A 21384-nucleotide genomic window follows, 5' to 3' on the forward strand; every position below is an offset into this window, starting at 1 on the left:
TCTTCATTAATAGTCTCTTTTGAACAGGAAACAGTTATAAATTCATATGTTAAAAGATTTGGATAACCTACCTCTGCATGATTTAATTACACCTGATGATGTAACGGAAACAAGCATACCCACATCAAACGAGCCCTAAAGTTAAGTGTGATGTTCCGCCTTTACGACACATCCATTAGAACATCAGGAACATCCTCGGCCTTGTACCAGTGGGATTATAGTACATCAAAACGGTCCAGGTAGCTTAGGTTACCTGGCCTTACCTGTGCATCAACTTCATATGCTTGCACCAAAAAGGCACAGGTGAGTTTTTGTTTAAATAGCATTCATATTGATCTATAATCTGATATAGTTTTATTTTCATTTTAATAGGAATATTTATTAAACCCCGGTCAAATTTTCAAAAACTAGTCATCGTAACAAGACGTGCGTATACAAATTTAAAAAATGAAAATGGAGAGGTATCAGAAATTTTATTTTTAAATTTATTTTTGAGTAATAATTTTAATTATTTATATATGTACATTTGAGTTTTAAATTCAAATATTTTTTAAAATGTCCTATTGATTCAAATTTTATGCTAATTACCCGCCAGTCTAATCAGACTTCGAGCAACTTGATGAAAAAAGTATCTTCATGTATCAAAATAATAGGCAAGAGCCCAGTTATAAACATGTCCAGAACAAAAACAGATATCGGATGGAACTGCACCATCAACGCCGCTGTTTTATGACGACGTCGTGATTTCGAAGTGATCTGATAATGAAACAATTCACTTTTGATTAGACCTAAAATGTATCTGTTTGAAGTTGTTTCCCTACTGACTCAGATATTTTTTTTTTTTTTTTTTATATATAATAAAGTGCCTTTACATGCATTATAACAAAAACATGAAGTATACCAAACCCCAACACTGCTTCATTGGGGTACGTGTGACACAGATCCCCCACTCCATGGTTTGGGATGTGAATTTTGAGCCGCGCCCTTGCACTGGTCATGAAATAAAACTCATACAAGGGAGACAAATCTTGCACATTTTGTAATACAGAAACTAACAAAATTGAAAGCTTGCAAAGCAATATAATATTAACCAAAACTGAAGGAGTATGTGTTAGGCTTAGCTTACATTCATGCAGCTGTGCAAATGAATGACTTCTGACAATCACAATGAACTGTTTTCAAGTTTAATATGAGAGTTTGGCCAGCAAATCTACCTGAATTTGTGACGTGGCCAAAACATTATTTAAGGAAAATCATTAAACAGTATTTGTAGGATAGTGAATGTATGTAAAATGCAACTAATATTTGTGAGTTACCTATATTTTGTGAGTTTCTTGTATTAAATATACAATAAGCCTTTCATATAGCTCCCTATCTTAGAATAAGCCTCTCTAAGACGCGCTTTACAGTACATAGATATACAGTTTATACATTCAATACCATGAACATATACTGTACATTAAATAATACATTAATCAATACAACTTTGAGGAATTTGCAGCAACTGCCTTACAGGCGCCAATTGCGTATACTAGTCCTATACCACCTAAATTTATTGTGAGATTAATAGTTATATTTGTTAGTTACTTGTATTTGTAAGCAACTTGTAATTGTGAGTGACTTTTATTGTGAGTTACATGTGTTTTTGTGAGCACGTTGTATTTATGAGTTACCTGTATTTGTGAATATTTGTGACTACGTTGTATTTGTGATTTACCTGTATTTCTGAGTTAATTGTATTTATGAGTTACCTATTTGTGAGTTAGTTATGTATGTGAGTTTTGTGACTACATTGTATTCGTGAGTTACCTATATTAATGGTGTAGTGTATTAATGGTGTACAGGACCTGTTTTTGTGAAGGGAACTCGTTTGATGTATGACTGCCTGTATGTGATTGCCTACGCTGTATTCCTTAGGACTGATACAAATATACTGCGCAAAGCTAGTGAGCCTCCCACGTCATTAGCAATTGACACCTCATTTGTGTATTACCAATTGTGTTGTAATGTGTTTATGGAAACAGAGAGACTCCAGCCTACATACACCTCATACACATACCACAGTAGTATCTCGTACGTATCTCGTATAAAACACGTTCTTTAATAAAGTGTATTATTGAATAAAATCCTCTCCATTTTGAAATAGAAGCAAATACAAAATTCCTACATGCTCCGTTACAAACACAGATAAAACATGCCTGAAACTAGATTCCCTTTTACCCGAAGTGTTGAGTGTTCTGGCTAGAAGGTAGAGTGTTTGTGAGGTACAAGGAGGTATGCAGGGCCTGACAAACACACATACCAGGGGGTCTGATACTGCTGTACACTACGTCACCTACCAGTGAAGAGCGGGGGTCGACGGTGGGAAGAAATAGTGCTACTTTTCCCTCGTGTGAGCACCACAGCTCTTGAAAAGCTATGTATATATATATATATATACTAGTTGCCAAATATGACAAGATCTTCAACTAGAAGCTTCAGAATCTTTTGTGATATTGTCAGTGGGGGATTCTTAGACTGACGAAAAGTCTGCGTACGTTTCCAGGGAACTAAAACTGTGCATCTCTTTTAACTTTCTGGTGGAACAAAATGAAAAAAATATTCGCAACTTGGAGCTGATTTCAGGACTCAAGTGGTTTGATGGGGTAGGTAAACTTAATCCAGATCTGGTGAGCAGGCGACTGAAGGTTCCTACCATTAGGCTTTTTTCTGTGTGTTGTGTCTGATGTTCTCAAGTATGCTATATCCTGGGTCTGATTTGATTGGATGACAGCAGTACATAACTATTTGAACTTAAAGATGTGTCCAATTACAACTATGCAGGTAGGTTCATAATTCATGTTTACATCCGTCTAATTGGTGCTCTGCCCAGAAAGACTGGGGTAGCACCTGGTCTACACCTGGCCACTGTTAACCGGGAAAACCGGTACTGTCGGACTAACTCAGGTAGAGGGCGCTATTATTAGTTGATGGAGTAATTAATCAGTTACAGTGAAAATCAGTAATTAATTTAGGTGTATAAACATTCACAGTAATCTGTCTATAGGTATTCCTAAATAATTCATTTTTCCAGGTTAACACATGATCACAGGAGTCGGAATTCAAAAACCTATAATACGCTTATAAGTTTCTTATATTATTATTAATGATTGACAGAATTTCCTACTGTCCACATCCTGTATCCATAATTAGACCTGATATAAATACTTGTGAACAAAAAATACGAAATTAATGTGAAAAAAAACAACATTAAAAAATACAACTAAAAAAAGGAAGAAAGAAGAAAATAATACCAATAATTACTAAATAACACACAAATCAATTATGAATACAGTAACAATTAATGTAATCAGTGAAAAAAACACCGAAATCAATAACTTATGCAAATAAATCAGAATTCTTTGATTTATAAGAAACCAGATATCAATTATTTTTACAGAAAATGTCAATACAAACAGAAAGCAAATCCCCCCAATAATTAACACAAATAAATCAGAAATCAGTAATTAATATACATCAATAATTTATACAGATATCAACATTCAATACAGATATCAGTTATTAACACAATTGAATAAATCTGTAATAAATACAGCATTAATTATCAATACAAATATCATTTATGTACAGAAATCAGTAATTAATACAGATATCCGTAATTAATACAGAAATCAGTTATTCACACAAGTACAGAAATATGTTTTTCTGTAATAGAAATAAATGATATTGCAGTTTAGCTAAATTCAGTTAACAAAACAGGAACAAAATTGAAATTTCCAAAACCTTTTATAAGTGATTCACAAATTTAGTATACAGGGTTTTGTGTATTAGTGAAGTAAAAATAGGTAAACAAGAAACCAGGACCAGATTGACAAGTTAATACCTCATTTATGTAGGTGGTGCTCTGGTTTATGTGTGTGACCCACAGGATTATTATGTTAATGCTTTACTATACCGTGGTATTGTATTTAGAGGTTAGGTGTATACATTTGTTTTAACTTCCTGTCTGCCTCTGGGGAATTCTCTCCCCTTGCATCATGGTCAGCACCTTTTTGACCTCTCAGGGTCTAATTGCACCGGGTTTCCCTTCAAACAATTTTGAAATGCACACTCACATGACATTTATGTGACATTTTTATTGTTATTTCCTTTTTTTCATTTTGCCTGAAACCTGTTTCGCCCTACTACAGCTCTGTGATGTGGACAGAAGGTTAGATGTGGACAGCTCTGTGGTGTGGACAAAAGGTTAGATGTGGACAGCTATGTGCTGTGGACAGAAGGTTAGATGTGGACAGAAGGTTAGATGTGGACAGCTCTGTGGTGTGGACAGAAGGTTAGATGTGGACAGCTCTGTGGTGTGGACAGAAGGTTAGATGTGGACAGCTCTGTGCTGTGGACAGAAGGTTAGATGTGGACAGCTCTGTGCTGTGGACAGAAGGTTAGATGTGGACAGCTCTGTGCTGTGGACAGAAGGTTAGATGTGGACAGCTCTGTGCTGTGGACAGAAGGTTAGATGTGGACAGCTCTGTGCTGTGGACAGAAGGTTAGATGTGGACAGCTCTGTGCTGTGGACAGAAGGTTAGATGTGGACAGCTCTGTGCTGTGGACAGAAGGTTAGATGTGGACAGCTCTGTGCTGTGGACAGAAGGTTAGATGTGGACAGCTCTGTGCTGTGGACAGAAGGTTAGATGTGGACAGCTCTGTGCTGTGGACAGAAGGTTAGATGTGGACAGCTCTGTGCTGTGGACAGAAGGTTAGATGTGGACAGCTCTGTGCTGTGGACAGAAGGTTAGATGTGGACAGCTCTGTGCTGTGGACAGAAGGTTAGATGTGGACAGCTCTGTGCTGTGGACAGAAGGTTAGATGTGGACAGCTCTGTGCTGTGGACAGAAGGTTAGATGTGGACAGCTCTGTGCTGTGGACAGAAGGTTAGATGTGGACAGCTCTGTGCTGTGGACAGAAGGTTAGATGTGGACAGCTCTGTGCTGTGGACAGAAGGTTAGATGTGGACAGCTCTGTGCTGTGGACAGAAGGTTAGATGTGGACAGCTCTGTGCTGTGGACAGAAGGTTAGATGTGGACAGCTCTGTGCTGTGGACAGAAGGTTAGATGTGGACAGCTCTGTGCTGTGGACAGAAGGTTAGATGTGGACAGCTCTGTGCTGTGGACAGAAGGTTAGATGTGGACAGCTCTGTGCTGTGGACAGAAGGTTAGATGTGGACAGCTCTGTGCTGTGGACAGAAGGTTAGATGTGGACAGAAGGATAGATGTGGACAGCTCTGTGCTGTGGACAGAAGGTTAGATGTGGACAGCTCTGTGCTGTGGACAGAAGGTTAGATGTGGACAGCTCTGTGCTGTGGACAGAAGGTTAGATGTGGACAGCTCTGTGCTGTGGACAGAAGGTTAGATGTGGACAGCTCTGTGCTGTGGACAGAAGGTTAGATGTGGACAGCTCTGTGCTGTGGACAGAAGGTTAGATGTGGACAGCTCTGTGCTGTGGACAGAAGGTTAGATGTGGACAGCTCTGTGCTGTGGACAGAAGGTTAGATGTGGACAGCTCTGTGCTGTGGACAGAAGGTTAGATGTGGACAGCTCTGTGCTGTGGACAGAAGGTTAGATGTGGACAGCTCTGTGCTGTGGACAGAAGGTTAGATGTGGACAGCTCTGTGCTGTGGACAGAAGGTTAGATGTGGACAGCTCTGTGCTGTGGACAGAAGGTTAGATGTGGACAGCTCTGTGCTGTGGACAGAAGGTTAGATGTGGACAGCTCTGTGCTGTGGACAGAAGGTTAGATGTGGACAGCTCTGTGCTGTGGACAGAAGGTTAGATGTGGACAGCTCTGTGCTGTGGACAGAAGGTTAGATGTGGACAGCTCTGTGCTGTGGACAGAAGGTTAGATGTGGACAGCTCTGTGCTGTGGACAGAAGGTTAGATGTGGACAGCTCTGTGCTGTGGACAGAAGGATAGATGTGGACAGCTCTGTGCTGTGGACAGAAGGTTAGATGTGGACAGCTCTGTGCTGTGGACAGAAGGTTAGATGTGGACAGCTCTGTGCTGTGGACAGAAGGTTAGATGTGGACAGCTCTGTGCTGTGGACAGAAGGTTAGATGTGGACAGCTCTGTGCTGTGGACAGAAGGTTAGATGTGGACAGCTCTGTGCTGTGGACAGAAGGTTAGATGTGGACAGCTCTGTGCTGTGGACAGAAGGTTAGATGTGGACAGCTCTGTGCTGTGGACAGAAGGTTAGATGTGGACAGCTCTGTGCTGTGGACAGAAGGTTAGATGTGGACAGCTCTGTGCTGTGGACAGAAGGTTAGATGTGGACAGCTCTGTGCTGTGGACAGAAGGTTAGATGTGGACAGCTCTGTGCTGTGGACAGAAGGTTAGATGTGGACAGCTCTGTGCTGTGGACAGAAGGTTAGATGTGGACAGCTCTGTGCTGTGGACAGAAGGTTAGATGTGGACAGCTCTGTGCTGTGGACAGAAGGTTAGATGTGGACAGCTCTGTGCTGTGGACAGAAGGTTAGATGTGGACAGAAGGATAGATGTGGACAGCTCTGTGCTGTGGACAGAAGGTTAGATGTGGACAGAATGATTGATGTGGACAGCTCTGTGCTGTGGACAGAAGGTTAGATGTAGACAGCTCTGTGCTGTTGACAGAAGGTTAGATGTGGACAGCTCTGTGCTGTGGACAGAAGGTTAGATGTGGACAGAAGGATAGATTAGGACAGCTCTGTGCTGTGGACAGAAGGTTAGATCTGGACAGAATGATTGATGTGGACAGCTCTGTGCTGTCGACAGAAGGTTAGATGTAGACAGCTCTGTGCTGTTGACAGAAGGTTATATGTGGACAGAAGGTAGATGTGGACAACTCTGTGCTGTGGACAGAAGGTTAGATGTGGACAGCTCTGTGGTGTGGACAGAAGGTTAGCTGTCGACAGCTCTGTGCTGTTGACAGAAGGTTGGAAGTGGACCACTCTGTGCTGTGGACAGAAGGATAGATGTGGACATCTCTGTGCTGTGGACAGAATGGTAGATGTGGCCAGCTCTGTGCTGTGGACAGTTTAGATGTGGACAGAAGGTTTGATGTGGACAGCTCTGTGCTGTGAACAGAATGTTAGATGTGGACATCTCTGTGGTGTGGACAGAAGGTTAGCTGTCGACAGCTCTGTGCTGTTGACAGAAGGATAGATGTGGACAGCTCTGTGCTGTGGACAGAAGGTTAGATGTGGACAGAAGGTTGGATGTGGACAGCTCTGTGCTGTGGACAGAAGGTTAGATGTGGACAGAAATATAGATGTGGACAGCTCTGTGCTGTGGACAGAAGGTTAGATGTGGCCAGCGCTGTGCTGTGGGCAGAAGGTTAGATGTGGGCAGCTCAGTGCTGTGGACAGAAGGCTAGATGTTAGATGTGGACAGCTCTGTGGCTTGGACAGAAGGTTAGATGTGGGCAGCTCAGTGCTGTGGACAGAAGGCTAGATGTTAGATGTGGACAGCTCTGTGCTGTTGACAGAAGGTTAGATGTGAACAGCTCTGTGGTGGGGACAGAAGGTTAGATGTGGACAGAAGGTTAGATGTGGACAGCTCTGTGATGGGGACAGAAGGTTAGATGTGGACAGCTCTGTGCTGTGGACAGAAGGCTTGATGTGGCCGGCTCTGTGCTGTGGACAGGAGGTTAGATGTGGACCGAAGGATTGATGTGGACACCTCTGTGCTGTGGACAGGAGGTTAGATGTGGACAGCGCTGTGCTGTGGACAGAAGGTGAGATGTGGATAGAAGGATAGGTGTGGACAGCTCTGTGGTGTGGGCCGAAGGTTAGATGTGGGCAGCTCAGTGCTGTGGACAGAATGTTATATGTGGCCAGCTCTGTGCTGTGGCCAGAAGGTTAGATGTGAACAGCTTTGTGGTGGGGACAGAAGGTTTGATGTGGACAGGAGGATTGATGTGGACAGCTTTGTGCTGTGGACAGAATGTTAGATGTGGACAGAAGGTTAGATGTGGACAGAAGGATAGATTAGGACAGCTCTGTACTGTGGACAGAAGGTTAGATGTGGACAGAAGGATTGATGTGGACAGCTCTGTGCTGTGGACAGAAGGTTAGATGTAGACAGCTCTGTGCTGTTGACAGAAGGTTAGATGTGGACAGAAGGATAGATGTGGACAGCTCTGTGGTGTGGACAGAAGGTTAGATGTGGACAGCTCTGTGCTGTGGACAGAAGGTTAGATGTGGACAGCTCTGTGCTGTGGGCAGAAGGTTAGATGTTCACAGCTCTGTGCTGTGGACAGAAGGTTAGATGTGGACATGCTGAAAGGTTTATATGTGTTTCATTTGTAGGAACAACTTAAGTGTTAGTGTAGTTGTGGACTTGATACACATAGTACAAAGCTAGCTGGCGAAATGTCTTATCACTCAAATGTGTTCACTACATACTAGACAATAGCTAGTCAAAAGTATGTGACACTTCAAAGAAAAATTTTAAAAATCATTTTACTCAGTGGTCAGTATATATTTGCATGGCATTGTCACTATATAACCTCTTTAAAAGCTGTGTCGTTGATGGGACTTGAATCACCAAATGCAGCACGAGACACAATTCTTAGCGTATTAATACAACACTGACCGGAACTACAATCACAATGTAAATAAACATGATGGCTGCTGAAATATCGCTTGGCATTGTGAGACTTGACAATGTCATTGTAAATTTATTTGCAAAAAAAAGAAAAGAAAAAAACCTTTTATTACAACAAAAACAAGACCAAGGTCTGCAATATCGTACTAAATGCACATCGGTTGAAATCACCAATGCCGGAAATAGGGTAACAATTTTAACGCTCATGCAATTTATCAGAAATATCGTCTGTTACACTGCACTGATCAACAGGGGTTTTACAAATGTCTGAAATACACATATTCTATAGACCTACTGACACATATATTACAGACCTACTTATATGAGTCACAGCACACATAAACATTTCAGACATTTGTAACGAACCCCTGTGCTCCATCGCAAAATCACTCACTTCAAACACTATCAGTTTCACGCGTCTCGCAGCCACGCACGGTTTCCTCAGTTTCTGAAGACATGTTAAATAACGAGGCTGTTATAGAATCTACCGACTATAGTCAGATTCCCATACAATCATCGAATAAATTCACGTCTGGATTCTTCACAAAATAAGCAAAGAGAAAAGTTTGAATTAACTTCCAAAAATAACTCTGTCGTGGAGGGCAAGGTCGGATTTACGGTGTTCACTGTATTTATTCATGCACGGAATTTGAAACGTTTTATCTGTATGGTCTGTATATATACAGGTTTTCTCATTGTTTAATCTATGGTCTGTATATACAGGTATTCTGTATGTTTTATCAGTATGGTCTGTATATACAGGTTTCCTCCATGTATTATCTATATGGTCTGTATATACAGGTTTCATTGATGTTTTATCTGTTTGGTCTGTATATACAGGTTTTCTCATTGTTTAATCTATGGTCTGTATATACAGGTATTCTGTATGTTTTATCAGTATGGTCTGTATATACAGGTTTCATTGATGTTTTATCTATATGGTCTGTATATACAGGTTTTCCCCATGTTTTATCTGTATGGTCTGTATATACAGGTTTTCCCCACGTTTTATCTGTATGGTCTGTATATACAGGTTTTCCCCATGTTTTATCTGTATGGTCTGTATATACAGGTTTTCCCCATGTTTTATCTGTATGGTCTGTATATACAGGTTTCATTGATGTTTTATCTTTAAGGTCTGTATATACAGGTTTTCCCATGTTTAATCTGTATGGTCTTTATATACAGGTTTTCTCCATGTTTTATCTATATGGTCTGTATATACTGGTTTTCCCCATGTTTTATCTGTAAGGTCTGTATATACAGGTTTTCCCATGTTTAATCTGTATGGTCTTTATATACAGGTTTTCCCCATGTTTTATCAGTATGGTCTGTATATACAGGTTTCATTGATGTTTTATCTTTATGGTCTGTATTTACAGGTTTTCCCCATGTTTTATCTGTATGGTCTGTATATACAGGTTTTCTCCATGTTTTAACTGTATGGTCTGTATATACAGCTTTTCTCCATGTTTTATCAGAAAGGTCTGTATATACAGGTTTTCCCCATGTTTTATCTGTATGGTCTGTATATTCAGGTTTTCCCCATCTTTATCTTTATGGTCTGTATATACAGGTTTTCCCCATCTTTATTTGTATGGTCTGTATATACAGCTTTTCTCCATGTTTTATCAGAAAGGTCTGTATATTCAGGTTTTCCCCATCTTTATCTGTATGGTCTGTATATTCAGGTTTTCCCCATCTTTATCTGTATGGTCTGTATATACAGGTTTTCCCCATCTTTATCTGTATGGTCTGTATATTCAGGTTTTCCCCATCTTTATCTGTATGGTCTGTATATTCAGGTTTTCCCCATCTTTATCTGTATGGTCTGTATATACGGGTTTTCTCTATATTTTATTTGTGTGGTCTGTATATACAGGTTTTCTCCATGTTTCAAATATATTATGGTCTGTATATACGGGTTATCTCAATGTTTTATCTATATGGTCTGTATATATAGGTTTTCTCTGTTTTCTCTGTATGTTCTGAATATACAGGTTTCTCCATGTTTTTCTGTATGGTCTATATATACAGGTTTTCTCCATGCTTTCTATATATTGTCTGTATATACAGTTTTTTTCCATGTTTTCTCTGTATGGTCTGTATATACAGGTATTCTCTATAGTCTGTATATACAGATGTTCTGTATGCTTCACTGTATGGTCTGTATATACAGGTTTTCTCTATAGTCTGTATATACAGGTATTCTGTATGCTTCACTGTATGGTCTGTATATACAGGGTTTCTCTCCAATGCTGCAGCGTCTGTCTTCCGTCGTCCGGTGTCTGTCAACTTTTTCCTTTAAAACGCTACTAGTCCTGAACGGCTCAGAGGATTTTGACCAAATTTGGTCTGGAACATCATTGGCCAAAGGGTTCTCAGTTTTGTATAAACGGAGGGTGTAGGCCCTCTGGGGGCATAGGGGTGGGCCCAATAGGGGAAATAGAGGATTTTTTTCTCCTACTTTACAAGTGAAGGTATTTAAACCAAATGCAGTCTGAAGCATGTTTAGGGACAAAAGAATCAATTTTGTTTAAACTGAGGTGTGTGGACCCCCTTCTTTGGGGCAGATGAGTGGGGCCCATTAGGGGAAATAGAGGAAAACATTAAAGATCCTTTTCATTCTGTACCGTTGAAGGGATTCTAACCTAACCAAACTTGTTCTAGAGAATCTTTGGGCAAAGGGAATTGAACATTTATAAATGGAAGATGTGCCCCCCCCCACAATAGAGAAAAATATGAAGGGATTTCAACCAAATGTGGTCTGAAGCATTATTAGGGGGAAAAAAATCAAATTGTTTACTTTGTATAAAAAGATGCATGTCAGGCCCAATAGTGGAAATAGAGGAAAATTGGGACATAACATGGAAACTCATTTTCTTGGTGTCTTTCCCACCAAAACAGATTTATATGTAGTTCTTCTTACAACTTTGTTTCTTGTGCTCCTTTGATAAACCTGAATGGTACTCAGCAGGTTTTAAATTCAAAAATAAAATACCAGGTGAGCTATGAAGGCCCCTGGGCCTCTTGTTTATCCATATGGTCTGTATATACAGGTTTTCTCAATGTTTTATCTGTATGGTCCGTATATACAGGTTTCCCGCCTGTTTTATCTGTATGGTCTGTATATACAGGGTTTCTCTATGTTTTATCTATATAGTCTGTATATACAGGTTTTCTCCATGTTTTAACTATATGGTCTGTTTATACAGGTTTTTAGTCACCCCTGGGAGAACCCCAGTGGAGACTATTAATTTTGGTTTCAGTCCCAGATTGTGACCTCTGTTGTGTTGGGCTGTTAAGTGTCTTGCTTCTGTCGTAATATACCAGGCCCTTACTACAAGCTCTTGGATAACTCAGATATCGATTTCCATTTTAAACAGGATTAGCATAAAACTTAAAGGCGTTCCAAATTTCAGGAATTACATATAACCTAAAGATGTTCCAAGTATGAATCAGGCACCTCTGAGGTTCCCGAAGGGGTTAACTGTCGTATTATAAAATGCTATTGACTGATTTAGATATTTATGTCTGACCAATGACTACCGTTAATATTTGCGTATAGTGCACACTTTTTTAAGGGTAAAATGAAGCGTCAAGAAAGGGGTGTACACGATACTCAACAACAATCCAAAACCAGTCCTTGGTCGCGACCATTTCTCTAGGATTTTTCGGAAATGTTTTGAAATATGCTCGCAGCAATAAAACTACTAAATTTCGTTGAATAATCCCTGATTGCATTGCCAATTTAACAATTAGTAAAGTAGGTTCAACTTTTCAGGACGACACGTTGTGAATTGATAAATACCACGTATCGGGAAACATAACGAAGAATTGCATTGCATTTATCACTCCATGGTTAAAATGTCGTTCTTGGGTAAAATCATGCTGAACTCTTCAATCTTGACCGTAGGAATGTATCAAAACGACATGGGTAAAGTGTCTCGCTAATTTGGCTGTTGGTGGTCCTCGTCAGAGTGACTGCCTTTAAGCGTACACATTCTGCCGATATCGATGACTGATTCAGTCGGATTTGCAGACGATCAGAAAACTACTTAGAAAAGTGTATTTCATAACAAAAAATAGTGGAAGATTTATCTGTATATAAGATTGAATCATTTCTGAAACTTATTGTTGTGAAAACAACATCATTATATTCCAATTACCTGTTCTGCTCATGCCAGGTGACTGTGTCAGCATGCAGATCTCCCCGTATTCGAGGTGTCAGTCAACGCTAATGTTATATACTAGCGGAAAAAAGAAACTGTGCATGCGGAGAATTGTTATAGAACATGTATTACCAACTGTATATACATGAAAATTCACACACATGACCGTGTATGACACATACACACTATCCGTGTGTCATTGACAGTTTTGCCCGTGCAGTTTGCTCTCTATAGGCGTTGACCAGTTTGCATTTTTTTCTCGTCCAACCATCCAATTCGACAATGAAAGTTTATTTTTCAACTGTTGGGTCACTGTGTTGAGACGAGTGAACAGTAAAAACAGCATTATAATGTTTTAATTTGTGATTAATGCTATGCCGAGGCTCAATGAAAATGACCGCCTCCAGATTATTGGTATGCTTCAAGCTGGTATGGGCCAAGCCGTTGTCTCTACATGTTTTCATGTCCATTGAAACACAATCCAGGATTTGTGGAGACGACATCAACAGTTTGGCGGCATCGGCGATCGAACTCGTGCAGGACGTCCACGTGTGACGTCACGTCAACAGGACAACCATATTTGGCTTGTTCATTTGAGAAATCGCTTCCAAACGACAAGTTTGACTGCACGGACAATCCCTGGTTTGCTACCAATAAGCCCGAGAACTGTACGGAACCGATTGCGTAAACGAGCTATCTGTCCGCGACGTCCTGCAATCAGCCCAGTTCTTCTGCCACGTCATCGTGTAGCACATCTGGACTGGTGCAGAAGGCATCTGCGATTTACTCGACGGGATTGGGCAGGCATTTCGTTTACAGACGAGTCACGAGTCCACCTGGATAGTGGTGACGGCCGTTCCAGAGTGTATCGTCGCGTTGTAGAACGTTTCCATGACACGTGTGTGGTACAACGACATTCTTTCGGCGGAGGCAGCGTTATGATTTGGGGCGGCATCACAGCCAACGTGAGAACGCCTTTGGTGGTTGTTAACGGGAATTTGAAAGCGCTACGTTACCGTGACGAGATCCTCCAGACCCACGTCGTTACATTCGTGCAAGGGCAGCAACGTCACATTACGCTACAGCAGGACAACGCCAGGCCACACACAGCTCGTGTCGCTATGGACTTTCTGGCCCAGCAGACGTTGACGTGTTGCCCTGGCCTGCTGTATCCCCCGATCTGTCGCCCATTGAACACGTCTGGGATGAAATGAAGCGCAGATTACGGGCATTACCTAATCAACCGGTGATGTTGGCTGATTTGCCTGCAGCTTTGGTACAGATCTGGAAGGCCATCCCACAAGCATTCTTGAACCGTCTGATAGGCTCCATGCGTCGAGGTTGCAGACTTGCATTCAGGTAAACGGTGGACATACGAGGTATTAACTTTGTGAACTCAGTATTGACCCCTGCTGTGTTTACTTCACTCCTGAGCGGAACACTTGATTCCATAACGTGGAAAATGGAATGCAACTGTTAATAAATAACAAATAAATTGTCCCTAAAAACCTTGTTGTTCTACGTCATACACATTTATTTTTATAACACATTTTAGGCATGCACAGTTTCTTTTTTCCGCTAGTATATTTGCGACATGCTTTCTTATTAATTCCATGTGTTGGCATGGCTACCTGAACAGCATGTATGTATTTACACCTGGTAATTGTTTACCATTTTGATTGACAGGTGGAAATATATCCGTTGTAGCGTGGTCAATGATTTATCGGAAAATTATCATTCTGACATATTTCTAGTTTCTCTATGTTTTATCGGTATGGTCTGTATAAACAGTATTTCTCTGTTTTATCAGTGTAGTCTGTATATACAGGTTTTCTTCATGTTTTATCTGCATGGTCTGTATAAACAGGTTTTCTCTATGTTTTATCAGTCTGGTCTGTATATACAGGTTTTCTCCATGTTTTATCAGTATGGTCTGTATAAACAGTTTTTCTCCATGTTTTATCTGCATGGTCTGTAAATACAGGTTTTCTCCATGTTTTATCTGCATGGTCTGTATATACAGGTTTTCTCCATGTCTTATCTGCATGGTCTGTATATACAGGTTTACTCCATGTTTTATCTGCATGGTCTGTATATATAGGTTTTCTCCATGTTTTATCTATATGGTCTGTATATACAGGTTTTCTCCATGTTTTATCTATATTGTCTGTATATACAGGTTTACTCCATGTTTTATTTATATGGTCTGTATATACAGGTTTCCTCTATGTTTTATCTATATGGTCTGTATATACAGGTTTCCTCCATGTTTTATCTAAATGGTCTGTATTTACAGGTTTCCTCCATGTTTTATCTATCTGGTCTGTATATACAGGGCCTCCATGTTTTATCTATATGGTCTGTATATACAGGTTTCCTCCATGTTTTATCTATATGGTCTGTATATACAGGTTTTCTCCATGTTTTATCTATATAGTCTGTATATACAGGTTTTCTCTATGTGTTATCTATATGGTCTGTATATACAGGTTTCCTCCATGTTTAATCTATATGGTCTGTATATACAGGTTTCCTCCATGTTTTATCTATATAGTCTGTATATACAGGTTTTTTCCATGTTTTATCTATATGATCTGTATATACAGGTTTTCCCCATCTTTATCTGTATGGTCTGTATATTCAGGTTTCCTCCATGTTTTATCTATATAGTCTGTATAATGTTTTATCTGCATGGTCTGTATATACAGTGTTATCTATATGGTCTGTAGATACAGGTTTCCTCCATGTTTAATCTATATGGTCTGTATATTCAGGTTTTCCCCATCTTTATCTGTATGGTCTGTATATACAGGTTATCTCCATGTTTTATCTATATGGTCTGTATATACAGGTTTCCCCATGTTTTATCTTTCTCATCTGTATATACAGGTTTTCTCCATGTTTTATCTATATGGTCTGTATATACAGGTTTTCTCCATGTTTTATCTATATGGTCTGTATATACAGGTTTTCTCCATGTTTTATCTATATGGTCTGTATATACAGGTTTCCTCCATGTTTTATCTATATGGTCTGTATATAGAGGTTTCCTCCATGTTTTATCTTTATGGTCTGTATATACAGGTTTTCTCCATGTTTTATCTCTATGGTCTGTATATACAGGTTTCCTCTATGTTAAATCCATATGGTCTGTATGTACAGGTTTCCTCCATGTTTTATGTAGATGGTCTGTATATAGAGGTTTCCTCCATGTTTTATGTAGATGGTCTGTATATAGAGGTTTCCTCCATGTTTTATCTAAATGGTCTGTATTTACAGGTTTCCTACATGTTTTATCTATATGGTCCATGTTTTATCTATATGGTCTGTATATACAGGTTTTCTCCATGTTTTATCTATATGGTTTGTATATACAGGTTTTCTCTATGTTAAATCCATATGGTCTGTATATACAGGTTTCCTCCATGTTTTATCTATATGGTCTGTATAAACAGGTTTCCTCCATGTTTTATCTATATGGTCTGAATATACAGCTTTCCTCCATGTTTTATCTATATGGTCTGTTTATACAGGTTTCCTCCATGTTTTATCTATATGGTCTGTTTATACAGGTTTCCTCCATGTTTTATCTATATGGGCTGTATATACAGGTTTTCTCCATGTTTTATCTATATAGTCTGTATATACAGGTTTCCTCCATGTTTTATCTATATGGTCTGTTTATACAGTTTTCCTCCATGTTTTATCTATATGGTCTGTATAAACAGGTTTCCTCCATGTTTTATCTATATGGTCTGAATATACAGGTTTCCTCCATGTTTTATCTATATGTTCTGTATATACATGTTTTCTCCATGTTTTATCTATATAGTCTGTATATACAGTTTTCCTCCATGTTTTATCTATATGGTCTGTATAAACAGGTTTCCTCCATGTTTTATCTATATGGTCTGTATAAACAGGTTTCCTCCATGTTTTATCTATATGGTCTGAATATACAGGTTTCCTCCATGTTTTATCTATATGGTCTGTTTATACAGGTTTCCTCCATGTTTTATCTATATGGTCTGTATATACAGATTTCCTCCATGTTTTATCTATATGGTCTGTATATACAGATTTCCTCCATGTTTTATCTATATGGTCTGTATATACAGGTTTTCTCCATGTTTTATCTATATAGTCTGTATATACAGGTTTTCTCCATGTTTTATCTGCATGGTCTGTATATACAGGTTTTCTCCATGTTTTATCTATATGGTCTGTATATACAGGTTTTCTCCATGTTTTATCTGCATGGTCTGTATATACAGGTTTCCTCCATGTTTTATCTATATGGTCTGTGTATACAGGTTTTCTCCATGTTTTATCAGTCTGGTCTGTATATACAGGTTCCGTCCGTGTTTTATCTAGATCTTTATATGCACAAGTTTTTCTCTGTTTTGTCATTTTACATTGATTTAATGGGTGTAGTTTCTTGTTTTCTTTGTTTCAGTTTGCATGTTTGGATCTATATTGTTGTGTAGCGATTAATATAAGAATAGCTCGAAACATACAACCTGGAACAGTTTCTTGGGCCCTGTGGTCAAATTCAATGCACATTGATACCTGAGATTTGGGAAAAAAGAGGATTGTTTCATCAGTTGGTAAAAAAAAGAGCTTTTTCCCTTTGTTTCTTGGGCTTGGTTCAAGAAGATGGTTTACAATTTTCTTGTATACTATCACCTCTATTAACATATAGCTATGAGTTTCGACAAATTAATGGAAATAGTTAAATTCTTAATGGTTAAAACATTAAGCAAAATATTTTTTGAAAATTCCAGTTTAAACTCCCATATCATTGCCTTGGAAACTTCTATTTTTCCGGAATTACTTTAACTATAATTGCTTTAACTATAATTACTATAACTTTAATTGCTATAATTTTAATTACTATAACTATAATTACTATAACTTTTATTGCTATAACTATAATTACTATAACTATAATTACTATAACTATACTAACTATAACTTTAATTACTATAACTATAATTAATATAACTTCAATTGCTATAACTTTATAGCTATAATTACTATAACTTTAATTGCTATAAATATTATTGCTATAACTATAATTACTATAACTTCAATTGCTATAACTTTAATTGCTATAACTATTATTGCTATAACTTTAATTACTATAACTATAATTACTATAACTTAAATTACTATAACTATAATAACTATAACTTTAATTGCTATAACTATTATTGCTATAACTATAATTACTATAACTTCAATTGCTATTACTTTAATTGCTATAACTTTAATTACTATATCTATAATTACTATAACTTTAATTGCTATAACTATATTTGCTATAACTATAATTACTATAACTTAAATTACTATAACTATAATTACTATAACTTTAATTGCTATAACTATTATTGCTATAACTATAATTACTATAACTTTATAACTATAGTTACTATAACTTTAATTACTATAACTATAATTACTATAACTATAATTAATATAACTTCAATTGCTATAACTTTATTTACTATAACTTTAACTGCTATAACTATAATTACTATAACTTTAATTCTTATATCTATAATTACTATAACTTTAATTGCTATAACTATATTTGCTATAACTATAATTACTATAACTTCAATTGCTATAACTTTAATTACTGCAACTTTAATTACTATAACTTTAATTGCTATAACTATAATTATTATAACTATAATTGCTATAACTATAATTACTATAACTATAATTGCTATTACTATAATTACTATTACTTTAATTACTATAACTTTAATTACTATAACTATAATTACTATAACTATAATTGCTATTACTATAATTACTATTACTTTAATTACTATAACTTTAATTACTATAACTATAATTACTATAACTATAATTGCTATTACTATAATTACTATTACTTTAATTACTATAACTTTAATTACTATAACTATAATTACTATAACTATAATTGCTATTACTATAATTACTATTACTTTAATTACTAAAACTTTAATTGCTATAACTATAATTACTATAACTTTAATTACTATAACTTCGATTGCTATAACTATAATTGCTATAACTATAATTACTATAACTTTAATTGCTATAACTATAATTTCTAAAACTTTAATTGCTATAACTATAATTACTACAACTATAATTACTATAACTTCGATTGCTATAACTATAATTACTATAACTTTAATTGCTATAACTATAATTACTACAACTATAATTACTATAAATTCGATTGCTATAACTATAATTACTCTAACTTTAATTGCTATAACTATAATTACTATAACTTTAATTAATATAACTATTATTACTATAACTTCAATTGCTATAACTATAATTACTATAACTTCAATTGCTATAACTTTAATTGCTATAACTATAATTACTATAACTATAATTACTATTACTTTAATTACTATAACTTTAATTACTACAACTATAATTACTATAACTTCGATTGCTATAACTATAATTACTATAACTTTAATTGCTATAACTATAATTACTACAACTATAATTACTATAAATTCGATTGCTATAACTATAATTACTCTAACTTTAATTGCTATAACTATAATTACTATAACTTTAATTAATATAACTATTATTACTATAACTTCAATTGCTATAACTATAATTACTATAACTTCAATTGCTATAACTTTAATTGCTATAACTATAATTACTATAACTATAATTGCTATTACTATAATTACTATAACTATAATTACTATAACTTTAATTACTATAACTATAATTACTATAACTTTACTTACTATAACTTTACTTACTATAACTATAATTGCTATAGCTATAATTACTAGAACTTTAATTGCTATAACTATAATTACTATAACTTTAATTGCTATAACTATAATTGCTATAACTATAATTACTATAACTGTAATTGCTATAACTTTACTTACTATAACTTTACTTACTATAACTATAATTGCTATAACTATAATTACTATAGCTTTAATTGCTATAACTATAATTGCTATAGGATGGCTATAACAGGATTCGAACCCTGAACTTCAAATTGTTATACTGTCGCTCTAACCGACTGAGCGACTTGGTCAACAAAAGTTTCACGGACAATCTCTGCTACAGTTTTATCTGAAGGTAAGTTAAGGGGAGGTCCCTGCGTATACGAAAAACCACGACATAGTGGGACAGGGATCCTGAAGTCATATTTTGATATTTTACCACTGAGTTCTCTCTTAATGATCAGTTAGTCTTCAGTGGGGGATCCAGGATTTTTAAAAAGGGTGACACAACTGATGAAGATTGAATTTAAGGGAGAATTGAGAGAAAACATGTTAGAGCTCTTTTTTCACATGTAGAAATAACCATTTTAAAACTTACCTAGCATGAAGCACCTTTGCCCTTTTGTGTGACCTTTGGGTGACAGCCTCTGTCCATCCACTGTCTGACAACTTTCCCTAAATTGAGTTCATAAGAACTGGGAGACTAGGATCATTATATTTGGCCAGTATTAACCTGGGATAGATTTATCAATATCTCAGAAGCTGCATATGTTAATAACTTCAATACTTATAAAAACTGTGCTTCTGAGAGTATATAACAGTGATTATTTTGGTATTAAGCTTTAAATGACCATTGTTGTTAAAAGGACGTAAAACACAAACAAACCAAACCAATCAAGCTGAAATCATTTGCCCCTGAAGACATATTTGAACTCTTCCAATTCAAAGGTTTGAATAGTTCATTATGAATTTTCAGGGGTGAATGAGTTAAGTTACATCAAATTTGGTAGAGGGTTGGGTTTGAAGGGGATAGGGAGGTGTTCTTTTTCCAAATAACAGTGAGGATATTGGTTTGTCCAGCTAATCAATTTTTCTATCCATTTCTCTTTATAATACAATACACTGTACCTGTATATTTAAAGTATATTGAAATTTGGGACTTGTGCAAGTCTATCAATAATCAATGGTACATATTTCAGATATAATGATTGCAGTGATATAGCCGTATCTATTTTGCATACTGTTTTATTTGCGGGGGAAAATGTTTTTCAAAGTTGCCTTATCAACAGTCAACTTAAATTGATTTTAATATAACTTTCAGAAAATCAATTTTATTACAACAGGAATGGAATCGTTGGTTCATTCCATTGATATTGATTTTTTGTGTTTTTCGTTTTGTGTTGAGTAATTAAGAAGAATTTGTGTTGACACATCAGAATTCAACGTAATGCTGATATACATGGGAGTAATATGGTTGAGAAAATTCCAGGAATACAAGTTCTCCTAACTGACCTTATGCATAACTAATTGGAAATGTAGATAAATCAGTTACTTAAACAGCTGAACATGCCTTAGAAGAATTCCACAAATAGTGTAATGTACCCAAAAGTGTGAGTTTGTGACTTGACGGTGTTGGATAAGACTGTAGGACTATATGTGTTGATAGTACACTCCGAGCACAGCTGGCTACCACGGGTGTCTGTTATTAATCAAAGTGGTCTACATTACAAACCCTGGTCAGATGGCTTATCTCCCTTGCCTGTTCTAAACACATTCCTGGCTAATGACCTCAACCCCCCC

The 21384-nt window shown here is 36.8% G+C and overlaps 1 protein-coding gene across 1 annotated transcript in view; it reads left to right on the plus strand.

The window, feature by feature from the left end:
• The first annotated feature begins 2337 nt into the window (after positions 1-2337).
• The window catches only part of LOC110457666, a 117713-nt gene continuing 98666 nt past the window's right edge, over positions 2338-21384 (plus strand). The window contains exon 1 of the mRNA XM_021509025.1: positions 2338-2645. The gene's annotated coding sequence lies outside the window, so the exon portion shown is untranslated. The remainder of the gene's footprint in view (positions 2646-21384) is intronic.

Source organism: Mizuhopecten yessoensis, unplaced genomic scaffold, assembly GCF_002113885.1.
Source record: "Mizuhopecten yessoensis strain PY_sf001 unplaced genomic scaffold, ASM211388v2 scaffold9293, whole genome shotgun sequence".
NCBI lineage: Eukaryota > Metazoa > Mollusca > Bivalvia > Pectinida > Pectinidae > Mizuhopecten > Mizuhopecten yessoensis.